The sequence below is a fragment of the Linepithema humile genome, chromosome 1, assembly GCF_040581485.1.
Source record: "Linepithema humile isolate Giens D197 chromosome 1, Lhum_UNIL_v1.0, whole genome shotgun sequence".
NCBI classification, from domain to species: domain Eukaryota; kingdom Metazoa; phylum Arthropoda; class Insecta; order Hymenoptera; family Formicidae; genus Linepithema; species Linepithema humile.
This window is the reverse complement of record NC_090128.1, coordinates 8,960,054-8,975,696: the sequence shown is the minus strand read 5'-3', so window position 1 is coordinate 8,975,696 and position 15,643 is coordinate 8,960,054. Positions and strand designations below refer to the sequence as shown.

Genomic DNA, 15,643 nt, shown 5'->3' with positions numbered 1-15,643 from the left:
TAGCTAAAAAACATTTTATTTCTATTATTTTATCTGCTGATATTCATCTCGTGGAGATAATGTAAAGATAGTACGTAGGTTAGAAGACCTTCGGAGTATTGTTATGGCAAGAAACATGAAGTAAAAAGTAATTTTTTACGAGAGTCTTGCAAGATTCATAATTCAAATCAACAAACGATATCAATAACCTTTGTTGTGTCAGTCTACAACAAGACAGCTCGATGATATTTTTTATTTAGTCTGCTGCTATTTACGTGGTCAAAAGATAAACGTAAGAAACCTTCGGAATATCATTATCGCGCAAAAACTATGCCAAGAGCAAGAAAAAGTTCTTATTTATTGCGCGTCTCGTAAAATCTCACGGGACAATCGTTACGCACGTTCACGTAAGCGCTATTTAAAACAACTGTTTTATCGCAGATGCCTCTTCAAGGAAACAACTCGCTGTTACATTTTACGCAATCTATATATAAGTTTATGCATGCTGCACTAAAAGTCAGAGCTGCGCGCGGAAATAGAATAGAATAGAATAAAATAAACGCTTTATTATTAGTGCCATAGAGTCACAGGGGCAAACAATTTTGCGAGAGCGTGCGTGTGCGCGAATTTAGATCACATATAACATAAATGAAATGTCACGTTGTACGTGCGGTTCGAAATCGGAGTGTAAACAGGAAACAGTGATTTCTCATGAGAAACTAAAGCAAAATTATTATCGCTGATTTCTTTCCGGGAAACTGAACCGATAAATCATTTTAGGTTGAAAAGAAGAGATTCAAAAATTTATGCAGACATGTGTTCAAATAAATTTTGTGCCACATTTAATAGGAAAAAAACATAGAGAAAACTTAAAAACAAAAACGTGAAGTAACGAATGAAATACTCTAAGGACGAGGTGAACGGTCCCGGACTATCTAACGAGCCGGAAACCGGAAGTGCAGCGTAAGAATCGCACAGAAATCGCGTTCAGCGGACGGTCCCGAACTTGTCGAAGCGGTTAGACTTCCGTTCCAGCGCAAGAGCGAGACGTTTGATTCCTTCTTTTCCTTCTGCCTTTCTCTTTCTCTCTCTCTCTCTCTCCCTCTCCCTCCCTCCCTCCCTCTCTCTCTCTCTCTCTCTCTCTCTCTCTCTCTCTATCCTATCCTGTCTTCGTTCTTCCTTTCGTCGATGGAAACCGGAAGCCCGTGTATACGCATTCGCGATTAGCGCAAGCTTCTATGAACAATTACTGTTTGCTCGATACATCTACTTTTCCTTTGAAGAATTATACGAGGGCGATTCAAATGAAAACCGCAAATGAATTTCTAATAACTGTATATTAGATGGAGGTGTAAATACATGTGTTTATTTTTCAACATAATCACTTCCGAGGTTAATGCATTTGCGCCAACGGTGCACTAAAGTGGAAAAAATCTTGCTTCAGCATGATAACGCACGTCCTTCCCAGCTCGTAGGACGGTCGCAACCATTCACGAACCGAATTGAATGTTTTCTATACCTTTGTTGATTCCCCTGATCTGGCGCTTTCAGATTTTTATATTTTCGGAGTTCTCAAACATTTTGGTGACACAAACTTTCGAGATGATAAAGTACAATGAAGTCAAGAAAGCGGTGTATGATTCGTTGCGTACACGTCCAAAAGATTTTTTTTCACGCGATATTCATGCTTTAATGCACCGTTGACGCAAATGCATTGACCTTGAGAATAATTGAAAAGTAAACATATGTATTTGCACCTATATTTAATTAAAAATTCACTTGCGATTTTATCTTCCTTGTGTAAGCAAGATTAAGTTAAATAAATTTAAATTTAAATTAAATTGATATAAAATTGGTTAACTCTTTTGTATAAAAAATATTGAAATGTTGATAAGCTAAAGTTACAACAGGAATAATATTTATAAAGATATCAAGCGTAAATGTATACCAAATCGGAATAAAAGATTGTAAAAATGCGCAGAGAATATTACCAGAAAGAAAACACAGCCCGGAAAATGAAGACATCTATTCGCCTTATCGCTCTGCCTATAAGCGAATAACGTGCCGCTTGAAGATGCAACCGTGCGCTCAGGGTGTTACATGCATTGTGCGGTCGTATGATATCGCAGATGCCATCTCAGCACGTACATATATACATATATATATCTACTTTCTAATTCCGTTGCACGAGAACCCGAGAGCGGCGCATACGGGAAGAGAGGAAACAAATTACTTCATTATGTAAGTCGTTAAAGCTTCTTACATTAAAATGCATATGAATTGGTGGCATCGGCAGCGGCTGCGCCCGTGTTTCATGGGCGCACGCGTGTGCAGGCTTGCGAGCGTACGCGGTCATCTGCATGCCAAGCGCGGCCGCCGATGCGACGAAGAGAGAAGCGCGAGCGCGAGGGGAAGAGACAGAGAGGCAGGAGAGCGCGAGAGAATGCGTTTGCATAGCCGGAAGTCGTACGAATTTGTACATCCTGCGCGTATCGCGCGCCAAACAGAACTGCCGGTCTGCAAAAGTAGCCAGTAGCATTTTTCCTGGAACAACATTACGGGCGTCTCTACTCGTGGCTATAACGTTTCGCTAACTGGCAACCATTTGTATGCGCATTATACCGCGGGAGACCGGTCGGAAAGCCCAAACAATTCTAACGCAGCGGCGGGTGGAAAGTTCCGCGATCGGTGCCGCCCGGTGTTAACGTCGTCGTCGGATCATGACGCAAAGGCCTATTTTTACGAAACGATTTGCCAACGGTATCGTGTAAAAGCGATATGCAGCAATCGTCATGTCGTTTATCATGTATCTATGTTGTTACGATACAGAATCTCTTACTTTATATTTCCAAAAGTTGTATATCAAATAATTTGCTGATCGAATCGTTTGATTCAAAACATATGAAATGCAACATGTAAATATTTTAAATGTGCGAATATACATAAAATAGCGATACGAGCGCGCTAAAAGTCGTTTCAACTAAAAAATGCTAGGAATATTTTCGATTCATTGGAAAAAAGAGAGAAAGAGAGAGAGAGAGAGAGAGAGAGGTCTGATTCAAAACAATCGTAAAGCTTGGCGCGATCATACTCTCGCTAGTTCCACAAGTGTAATGCGGATAACGATGTTATTATTCCCGTTTTCTTATCGAGTAGGTCATCATCGCCATCGTTTCTGCCTCCCTCGGCGCGTTCGCGTTCCATTCATGTCACTCTCCTACACTCTTCGTCTCGTTTCGCCCTCGCAGCGTCGTCGGTGCAACGCGCCGATATTACGCACCGAGAATTTCAACGGTCCGACTGCTTCAATTTCCATTGAATCGAATTTCTTTCACGGGCAACAACGAGAACCGCGCGCGCGTGCACGTTTCACGGCGATTGTCGCCGCTGCCGGTGGATGACAATGCGATGCCTATTACTCGGCGTATCAGTAGCGAGTATGTGTGTATCGAGGCGTTTACCGAACGCAGTTGTTTCAATTATCGTTCCCGTTCCTTGCTCTCGCGATGACGGCATTGCGCTTCGATCCGGCGCGCGCTACGATGGAATGCGAAATTCTTACCGCGCGACGTACCACGCGTGCTAATGAAATGCGATGTAAACAGGTGCGAGCAACAATTGCACTTCGATCTACCGTTATGCGAACACTCATCGAAATAAATAGCGCAACTGTAAAAAGTTTCTCACAACCGCAACATAAAATTTTAATGAGAGATTGTTTCGAGGCGATTTTTTCTCGATGAAATTTTTATGCATGTTTCGTAATGTTTTTATTTTTCAACGTTAATTATTTTGACGATATTGAATCTCAAGCGAAATGTCATAGTGCGCTGTTAAAATCAAGCGACAAAATAAGAATTCATTGGCATCAATATGCGTAAAATGCCGACTTGAGAGAGTCCGTATTAAAATTTTTGTAATAATCCGAGATTGGAAATGCAACGAAAACAATGATTTATCTCAGACGCGCAATAGCGTTCTTTTCCACTGCACTAACGCGACGGACGCGAAGTCGGACTTTTTATGCAAGTCGACCGTTGCCATAATAGCCGACTCACACCTTGACCCGCTTTCAGACGGACTTAAACCAGACACCCGGTATATACGTGCGTCACAAGCTTAAGCCCAATGAACGTTTTGCACTTTCACGAGGCACGGTTTCGCAACAGTGACATTTCCGCCGGACCAAACAAATACCAATTAAACGTTTTGCTCGTAAGACAACGCAATGAGTATCGCAAAACCGCCGGCAATCCCGATGCCGTTCCGATTAAATTTATGGCATGGCTTAGTCTTCGAGACACTCGTAAATTTCAGAGATTATCCACCGCCCGCGCTGGTGTTTAATTGCGGCGCATAAATACGCGTGCAAACGCGGCGAAGACGACTCATTCGAAATCCAGAGCACTAATGTAAAGTTATTGCCAATTAACATTAATATGATCTCACATCCAGCGCAGAGATTCACGGTACGTTCAAGTAAACAAAACTTAACATTCTCTCGGCATACTTTTATATTGCGTAGAATTAACGCAACATATAAATATGATCAGTATTAAGAGGCGAGATAAAAAAGATGAATAAAAAAAAAGTTAAAAATATTGGATACAAGAGTCACGGCTGCGTCGCTGCGCGTCTCTTTTATTTTTGTCGTTGACATCGTTTCGAAAAATAAAAAATAAAAGAGTAAGCCATACATTGCTCGTCGATCGGGTCGAGACTTCGACAGAGACGGACATTTTTCTCGGCTCTTAATTACGATATTTGTCGCGCGTCTGCCTACGCGCGCACCGATCTTGGTCCGGAGCACGGTGCTCGTATGTATCCTCGGCGGTGAAATGGAAACAGGGCCGTAGGTGTCTGGTTTCCACGTCGGCGCGACACAACCTCATTAATCTCTCGTCCCACCGCTTACACCACGCCGCGCCGCCACCCTGTCCCGACAACGAATGCACTTCGCGATTCCGGACCCGTTGTTGTCGTCGTCGTCGTCGTCTTCGTCTTCGTCGTCGTCGTTGTCGTCGTCGTCGTCGTCGTCCACGTGCGGCCCTCCGCCTCTCACCGCGAAGCGTAAAAGGCGCGATGCCGCGTGACAAAACCCCGCGTCTCGTCGTGTCGCGTGTCGGTCCCGTCGGCTCGTGCCGCGACGCGATAGAAATAGTTACCGACGACGTCCGTAAAACAATTTAAGTGCTATTCTCATCACTTTCCTCTGCTCTTCCTCGATCCGACGTTCCTTCCGCTGCTGCAATTGCATCTTTGCCGTCTGCCCGGCGACGGCATTCAGACGCTAGCTCAACGCGATCGTTTTATTCGCGTACGCAGTTCGAATATCGCGAATTACCGCTCCATCCCTTTCTCTCGCTCGTTTCTTGTCTCTTATTCGCAGGCAATATCGTTATGCGCAGCTCTGTGCACTATTTTTCCAGCACTTCTGTTGTCATGCCTCATAACGCGATAGTTTCCGGCAAAACAAGTCTTTTCTATACGGCAGCAAAGAAATTTAGTATTCCAATGAAAAAATATACCGCGAAAAAGTGTTAAAGCGTTGTAAAAATATACAAAAATAATACGTAATTTAAAACAATAATAATATTAAAATTCCAGAAGTATTGATAAATTTTTAGATAAATGTGCAACATTACGAATATGAAGAAAATATAAATTATCATTGACACTTCTATACTGCTTTCATATAATTTTATAATCTAATAAATTATTATTCTATTTTTTATAATTTTTATTATAAATATCAGTAAAGTACAGTACCAAAAATAATCGGATTTTAAAGCTCGCTGTGTACCTTCATAAGGCATGCGCCCCAATTGCGAACGAGATGGGATAATTACCTCCCGATAATTGGAAAATTATTCGTTTACCGCGGCGCACGGTGCTCGTCGTGAGTAAAGTCGAATAACTCTTGGCGCCACGACGCGATCGTTATTATTCCAGCAGTAACGGTCAATAACGGCAGCACCATGGCGCCAGGCGTTGACGTTGTTCCGCGACACACAGTGTGTTCCGGAATAGTGAGAAATGGTCTTGATAGTGGCTCGTTTAATCGGCATCGGGAAAGATCGTAATCCGAGCCAGTGGCGAGCAAGAATACGAAAACTGCTCGAAAACATAGATGCAATTTCGCTATTCGTTCGCGACGAACGCAAATAAATCAGAAATCAACTAATTGCGTCCGGGATTATCGATAAGGACGCCTATCGATAACAAGCGGGACGCACGTGCCACCGTTCGCTGCCGCGCAATTTATTACGTCGACGGACAGACAGTTGGCATAATATTCATACCGATCCCCCTCCCCCGCACGGCGGTTCCATTGTCGTCCAGCGCCACGTGGTACCGTTTTCACGGACGGCTCCCCGGAATTTGCATTTATCGCGTGTCACGGAAGTCACGGATCGTTAATACGTACGCACTTGTAACTTTCTCCCGTTCCTTTTCCTCCCTTACGCACTCGCGCCACGGTGCTCCCACGGTACTTGCGATAAAGGCCCGGTATATTTATCAGCGGAGGACCGAAAGGGCGAAGCGTCGGCATAAATCTAGCGGCACGCGAGAAAAGGAGAGAAAGCGGAAGAGAGAGAGAGGAAAAGGGAAGGAAAGGGGACGATACCGTTCTTTCTCCTTGAGGAAGAGAGGCCACCCACCTATCTCTCGACGAACACGCGAAGTCATTTATTTTTCGCGGTCAACCCCCTTTCCCCCTCCCCCCCACCGCCCCTCCTACGAACCTTACGTCACCTTCTACACGTCGGCCCGGATAAACCGGCGAACTAAAGAGAGAAGGTTGGTTAATCCCGCTATAACAAATAAATTATCCGACCGAGAGTAAATCGGGGCTGACGTTATCGCGGCCTGCATACGTATCGTCTGAAAATTGCAGCGCCGCAAGTTTTCCGGTCACGATGCCGGCGATGACGTGACTTCGACTTCGCTCGTTAATTACAAGCCACCGTTTCGTCCCTCAGCATTTCTTATGCAGATGCGCGCGTTAGATTCGGTCGAGCGAGCCCGCGCGATTAGCGCGGCTCATCTCTAATGGGATCATGGATCGCTCGAATCGATAGAACCGATCATCAGACGCCAATAAAGAGATGCCGTTCGCCGTTTCGCGTTTCATCGCTGCACGACGTTGAATCCGGCTATCCAGAATTCAGATAAATTCTGGAAACGTAGCGAATAGACGTGTGCAAGTTCTAATTAGAAATATTTAGAGATGTGAAAAAACAAAAAGTAATACAATGTATTACTTCTAATTGTATAACTGTGATTTTTCGTTGTTTTATCTTTCCTTTTATCCGTGCACGTAAAATATTATATTTTATAAAATAATAAAATTGAGATTGAGTCAGATATGCCCAAAGTTTAAATTTATGTATTTGTTACTAATAATAAACAATCAAATAAGCAATTCGCTCTTTTTCTCTAGATATAAGTATCACTTATAGATAGAGAAAAAAAAATAAACAGCTAGTGCTAATCAAACGAAATGATTAAAAATGATTAAAAATGTCTAAGTTTCTTTTCCGCCACGCGAGCTTTTGCTTTATTATCACCGAATTGAATTCTGATTTCAGGGGGTGTCGTGGCGCCAGAAAACAGATAGTGTTAGTCAGAAGCAGATAGTGTTAGTGCCAGGACGTGCTAGGCAGAGCGAAGCGCCGATGTACCGAGCCGAACAGAGTCCGCGAGGCGAGCTAATGAATTGAGTGCTTGAATGGCGTCCTAATGATGAAATCACGAGAAACATAACAACATCCTCCAGGGGGAGCCTCCTCTCGACTCGTAAAGTGACAATGATTTGCCTCGTGACTCGTTTCTCCGAGCCAGCGCCTCCGTCCGCGCCCGTCCGCGCCCGTCCGCTCCGGAGCACGTGATCGTGAATTGTCCCATCGAACAAATTGTGACGAGTAAACGTCGGAATTTTCTAGCCGAATACCGAATCACTCGAATGACGATGCGGATTCAACAGCGAATCCGGTACACGTATCGCGTCGCGTGCGACGAGTATTTTTTTCGCGTCGATCTCGATGCTCGATTTGAAACGTGATTAAGCGTACGGAAAGCTGATTCACGACCATATATATTTCACTGTTATGGATACATCTGCTTGAACAATAATGGTGTATTCTACACAAATTCTACTTTTTACGCGCAATAAACATGAACAATGCGCAATAGTACTTTTAACGACCGTGCTTTCTCTTCCTTTCATATGTTTCTTTCTTTTCAACGAAACTTTTGTTCACGGAAGTTAAGCTCTATTTATAATTATTCCCGTTGCATTAAAGCGCCGCGGTACTAAGCATATAAATCATTCCTCGATATGGAAAGGAGCCTCTCGATAGTCGAATAAATTTGCACTTAATAGAGCCGGAGCGATCGCCGAACGATTCATCTTGCGTCACGATCTCAAGCTGATTGTCTGCGAGCATCCTTGCGTTCGAAAGTTCATCGATCGCGATATTCACGAGCCGCGCAATACGACGTATTGTTGAGACGAGGAAACGCTCGCGTTTCAGTTGAAATTAGCGAGGCGTGCTGTGGGACGTCTTTCTGATCTTTCATATTCCGGCCTCGCGGTATCGGTTCATTCTCCTGTTCGGCGATAGGCTCGCGCGCGCGCTCTCTCGCATGAACGCACCCGTCGCGCGAAAGTTACAACGGCTAGGAAAGAAATCGACATTTCGATATCGGTACGGCACGAGGTTTATCCGACGGAAATGGCACGTCTTGCGTTACATACGTCGCAGCGACAGCGCAGAGATACCCAGATCTTTTCCCGTCTCTTTCGCGCCACAAAGCTAGATCCCGTTATTTTCAATTACGCATGTACAATAATTCATTATGACTAATGTACGTTTCCACACGCGGTAGCTTTTGCATATGAATAGACAAGTTTGTTCGTTCATAATTAAAGATATTAATTATATATGCTGAAATGAATATTAAACGTCGGATATTAATTCAAATTGGAAAAACGTTGCGTTTTTCCTGAAATTTCGCCGATATAACGTAAAATACTTCTCAACGAGACGAGAAATAAAGATTAATAACATTAACTGTTTTCAATTATTTTTAATTCGTAAATTATTTTCTCTAATTAATTATCCCCCGACCGAAATTTGAAGACAAATTTTTCAAGTATTTGACGCGAACGTAAAACCACAATAAAATCATTAATCCTTTTCGGAAAACACTCTCGTATTACATGCGCGTATCTCGTATTTATTGCTTTTTATTACGATTATCAGTGTTGTTTAATAACCAATTTTCGCCAAACGCGATATTACGCAAACGTCCGATTTGATAACGAAGTGCACTTTAATCATTGAAAAATGTATTCGTACGCTGTTTGGAATGTTGGTGCAAAAATACGCATGACTATAAATAAACCAGTCCACGTCGGCGCACAGATCAAGCGACGGCTGTCGCCATCGGTGCAACCGGAATGCATTCGCGCTAATTGAAGAGCACAGCGTTGGAGGCTTACGCCAATGGGACACACACGCTACTGCTATAAATAGCCATGTTTTGCCAGGAGTTTTGCGCGTAATGCGTGCAGGCACGCGTGTCGCGATTGACCGTATCGCGCGAACACGTACGTGAAAGCGTAAATACAGCGTTGCGCGGATGCACATTAAAGGAGCGGTGGCACGGTGACGTCAACGGTGGAGGATTGACGTCGCGCAATTGGAACTCGTCGATGGTAATGGGCCCGGTCAAAGGCAAGGCGACGGCAGAGGCGGGCTGGCTTTCGCCGAACCAGGCCATGGAAATGTTCGCGCGTATCCATTATGATTGCTCCGATAAATAATAATCTTGGTGAAGAAAAATGTGTCCCTATACTATTAAATAAACGCGCGCAAGTATCAAAGAAAATGAAAAATACCAAACACCATATAATCATCTCGTCAACATAATTGTGTTGCAATTTCGTTCCAAGTATACTTAAACACTCGTTTGTCCGTGGAAACGCAATATTATATATTTTCGGTTCTCTAATTGTAAGACAGTTATTTACCGAAGCGAGCACAATAGCGGGTACGCGAACGATTCGCCATTTAGATTCGCGTCGTGATTTAGAGCAGATCGCGTATAGATCACGGTCGAGTGCAGTAGCGGGCGGTGCGATTAATTTCGACGGATAGTGTAGTACCTATCTAAACACCGCGGCGATTTTCGATAGAGCCGTCGACAAAGAGTCGGGTTAATCGTCGGCGAGTGCGCCGCGATAGCACGGTCGATTGGTTTTCCAACGGACGGCGAGTAAATATTTTAAAAAGTGGGTTGTGCTCGGTAATTCGCGGCGATGGATGCACGGTGCGCTCGTACGATACAAACACATACACGCAAAACGTATTTTTTTTTTTTTTTTTTTCGCCAACGCGGTATCTATGTGCGCGCGGCGCGCACTCGTGTTTCGTCCACGTGTAGGGTGGTAGATCGATTGTCCTTGCCTCTCAAGGCTGCTGTACCCGAGGAAGGAGAGAAGAGAGGAAGAGGGTGGGTTGGAATAGAATTTATAGCATACGCCGCTGGCATATTAATAGAACCGACAACAACACGGCGGCACGTCTTGCGACGGAGCCGCTGCCAATCCAATTTACACGACGCGACGTGCCAGTACGCGAATTACGAAAATAAGAGTCGCGCATGACGGCGATGCACCTTGTCACGCGATCGTTGCGGGGTGTTTTTCGGTTTTCGCGACCCGCCGTTACACCGATGTAATTTTATCGCGACGGCGATGAGGGAAGAAAGAAACGACGGGGGAACCGAGAGCGCGACTGCATCTGCTCTCAGACACACCTACCGCAAGCGCGAGGAATTCATCCGTTATCTGTGCACGCGAGGTACCGTTTGCGTAAGCACTTTATACGTGCGTTCTTCGACCAATCGTCAATGTGTAATCTTAACCGATAATAATCAATGTGTAAAATCTTAATCGTTCACCAGCTGATACACATACATGCACAATGCGGCGGCGGCGACGGCGACGGCGGCGACGGCGACGGCGGCGGCGGCGCGGCCTCGATTGACCATCGACTAGAAAACATAACCGATGATGTCACGCGAGGCACGCACGCGCTGCAGGTTACGACAGCGATTCCCATGGGGAGCATATAGTATCGCGATTAACGTAATCGTTACTCATTTAATCGTCGAGTGCGCCGCGCCTGCTAGGCTTCTTCCGGCGCGCCTCCGTGGGCGAGAGAGTTCATAACAAACTTCTCGCCTGGCGATCGAAAAAAGATATTGGACAGCGCCAGGCGACACTCGTGATACTGTACCAAAAAGATTTTCTTTATTACAGTATGGATACTCACGAGACAGAGGGTAAATATCTGAAGCGCTCTCGCCAGAGAGGTGACAGGCTGGATTAGTACTTAGGGGCTTAGGGGATTCTATACTAACATGGTTGTACTGTGCCATGAATTTTCGTACAGTAACGAAATATGCGCGCGGTATACGACGTACACAGGGAGCTATGTGCTATGTGTGTACGTACCAGTCTCGTGTCGCTACTACCGACGTTATACACCACGTCGGGGACTGCGATACATACAAGAGAGTGCGGGGAGGAGATTACTATGCGGGACACTATAAATCGCGCTCGATGCGCGACGCGCTCGTGAACGTTTAAAATGCATTTCATACGCGTCGGCATACAGAGTTCGCCGATGGATTTCGCGTGAATTCGCTTTGGAAATTATGAGTTAATTCGCGTGCGCGTCCACGGTAAAACGCATGGCAAAAGTCGGATAGCTATTTATAATCGATTCAAATACCGTCCGTTTCACTCGATACGGCTTTTCATTCAAATTCAAACGCTACTAATAATTTCTCAAATTAAGAAAACAAATGAGCGATAGATGTGTATGATGAGGGGGGGAAGGGGGTCGCCAATCATACGGGCATTTTTCGCGCCTCTGGCGCGGCTAATCGCGTAGGCAATAATTAGTGGCGCGGGTGACGAAATGCAATTATCTTGCGGTGGTGGAACCGTCGGGAAATCGCGTTTAGCAGCCGCGAGGAGATAAAGAAAACCTTTCCCGGCGGAGAATCATTTTCGTGCATTATGGCGTACCATGACGCATTATGATGCATTATTATGCATCATGACGCATTAGGATGCGCTATTGCGCGCTTTGTACGATGCGGCGATGTCGGCCGGTAATGCCATAAGTCGTTCATAAATTATATATGGGGTGCTACAAAAGTACCGTACCGCTGCGGTGCTATTGTGCCTAAAGCGCACCGCGCGCGAGCGGGACGGTTTTTAATTCGTAATTAACTTTGGCATCTAATCTGCCGGGGAACGGTGAGAACGTTTAAATATGGTTTGATCGATAAAACGACCATCACGGTCGTAGAATTAAATCTTTCAGTCACGAGAAGTCGTCATTAGGGCTACAACACACATGCGTTTCTCAATGTTTCGATACATCGTTGCCGACTTGACAACTAATCGGCATTGTCTTACTTTTTAAATAATGTTACATATAATAAGGTTGAAATAATTTTGCGAGTAATTATGCGAGTAATTAAGTAGTAAATTATCATTAAAATATTTCATAGCAATACTCAAATGACGCAAAAAATTGCTGCCTGTGATAACACAAGGATATCAAAAGTAGCCATCTCTGTTCGACTACAACTCGTGTCAGTGCATCAAGGCCGCTAGTAATTACACAAATTCTACCTAGTAATTTTTTGAAGTTGGGTGCAGATGATGGAATCAAAATATACTTCACGCGAGTGCAATCATGGAAATACCACATAAAGAAACATCAAATGTAAAATATTGTATAAAGGCACGAGTTCGCGGTAAAAATGTCACCAGAAGGAGAGAGAAAGAGAGAGCGGAAAAAAAAGAGCAGCGTTCCTTTTTTACTCCGACGCAATGCATCGTAGCGCGACGTTTACCCATGCATACATACAGGAAAAGGAGAACAAGATCTAGCATACAATGCTCGAACATAGCGCGGAAAGAAGGGAAGTCGGTGCGCCCACCCTCCGGAAACGACGTCTGAAGCCTGATGTTAGCGCAGACTTTGCGTGCCGTCTCGAGCCGCATGTACCGGCTGCATCAAACTGCACATTATTCCTCGCTGCTATGTTACGCGGTGTTGCAGCGGAAAATCTCCCTAGATCCGCTGCTTACGCGGTGAGAAATTACCTTTTTCTTTATCGGCTTTATAGCACTGCTCGGTAGTTTGAATAATATAGTAAAATCCCTCTATAATCTGGATTAAGTATCGAGATGGAAATTAGTGAATTCTAAGTGAACACACAATCACACTTTTTTTAAGAAATTGCATATTATTTACACTTTCTATTTAAATCAAAGTCAGATGTTTTATTATTTTTGAAAAAACGAAGTAAAGTTTAGAATATATTTTTATCAATTGCCAAAGAAGAACAGTAAAATTATTCTCGTGCCTGTAACTTTGGTTCTGACACGATTATTTACGCGTCGCGACGGAAATCACGTTACGACGCAACGGCGCGCCATGTGTGCGTCACATCACTGCGCGATATACGGCACTATTAATTAATGAATCTGCCAGACAAGGAGTGAGAGACAAGAAACAAGACCCCGTTGCTTTTGCTGGTATCCAATTACCCCTCTTCTCCTTTCTTTCTCTCTCTCTCTCTCTTCTCCCTTCCTTCTTTCTCTTTTCTCTCTTATTTTTTATTTACGCAGCGCGATTAACTTGTCAAAACTTATAATGATCGAGAGATCGGTGATAACATCGAGAATTAAGTATCCGTCGCTAATTACGACCAATTAGTAACCGATTCGCGAGATCTCCTCCGTTGCCGCGACGCAAAAGTAGTATCCGCTCAAGAGACGCTCTTTTAATTAATCGCTAATTACTGTACCCTATAACTTTAATCAAGAAGTGTACTGTTAATTGACGTCGCGTTTCTCTCTCTCTCTCTCTTTCTCTCTTTCTCTCTCCGCACATGCGACATATTTTGGACGAAAATAGAATACAGGAAAAGATGATAAAACGTTTTTAAGTTGCGTTTCGTTTTCTAAACGGTTTCATTATCTAATCTCGGTATCTAATGTTATCAACTAATAAGTTATATATTTATTGCGCCGATCAGCAATTAATTCATAATTTATCGTTAACTGCGACAATCGTTACGAGCATTAGTCGGAAAGCGTTTTACACGCGTAGCATTAGTCGTCGAAAAATCGTCACGGCAGTCTGCTCAGCGTGTCACGTCACGGGGCCCTACGCGAGGGCCGTTACGGTCCCGGGATCACGCGGGTCGTTATATTAATTTAGGGATAGCGCTCATTAAAATCTAACGATAGCGCTCGTTATGCCCGTCCGATAACGGTGCCGGGGCGCTGATTATTATTCGCCGATTACATTGTGCAGCGTTTTGTTTCGCCTTCGTTACCGAACCCCGAAGCATGGCGATTATTACTTCTTCGTCTTGTCCCCCTCCCTTCTCCCTTCTTCTTTTCCGTTGTTTGACAATGGCTTTTTAATGCTCAACGTGCGTGGCTCTAATTACCATTGTGCGAAATCGTACCCGAATGCTCGGTCGGTTATTATTTCCTTTATGCAGTAAACAAACATGTAATTCGAACGTAAGGCGTTTACTTTGGAATTAAGCTTAACAGATTCGCGGATTGTTTGTTGAAAGGAAAAAGTACATTATAACTACTACAATGTTTGAAATTTTAACGGCCCATCCAAATTTCGTGATACTGTATTTATTTTTTCATTATTTGTATTAATATTTAATTATGTGTAAATAAAGTATAGAATTTATTTTATTTTACGTTAATGCAAATTCTTTTTTTGGTTTCGCAAAATATAATCACCGTAACGGCGGTAGTCCTCGATTCAGCAGTCAAAGGCTACGATAAGTCTTTGAATCCTCGACTTTCAGTAGAAGTCGCCTCGCAGAGATGTTCATCGCACCGCCACGTCCTTCATCCTCTCCGTGCGGCTCCATCCTGCATTCTGCCAGGATTAAGGCCGACGGCATTCCCGGGTTTAATAAGTGTCGCCTGAATGACGTGAATTAGTCCAATATGTCTGAGGTCCCCGTGGTAGCAACAATTCAGGGCCGCTGCATCGCGTAATTAAAATTACTCCGCGCATCATACTTTATACCGGGGAGACGCAAGCAGGCGTGCGAAAGGGGTAGAAAATGGGGATGTCGCCGCTATAGTAATTCAAGGACTGGCGAGATGCGCCATTCTTCATAATCGAGCGGCAGAGAATTTTACACGGTGATAAAAAAGTAATATTCATACAATATATTCTGAAAAAAGTTTATCCCAAAGTTTTATGATTTTTGCGATTATTATAAATGTTGCATTTTTGTTACAATTTTGGTCCACACATTTTTTAAGCATTTGCGATGAAGTGGTTAGAAAAAGATACAGACCAGCCATTAACTAGCACTGAATAGTAATGTCGCGATCTCGAATACGATTAGTATTTTTAGCCAATTAGTGGATCCGGTAAAGCGAAAATAAGCGCAAATACCTCGCGGACATTCTCTAACAGGTAGGAGAGACTCAAGCATCACTCAGTCTCGCAGAGTAGACGCTTCTTCAGAGAAGTACCAGGGCGTACAACTGACTGTATGAGCTTCTCTTTCACCGCGT

The 15,643-nt window shown here is 43.9% G+C and overlaps 1 protein-coding gene across 1 annotated transcript in view; it reads right to left on the bottom strand.

The window, feature by feature from the left end:
• Pdk1 (Phosphoinositide-dependent kinase 1) overlaps window positions 1-15,643 on the bottom strand; it is a 286,368-nt gene that overhangs the window by 178,101 nt on the left and 92,624 nt on the right. The window lies entirely within an intron of this gene.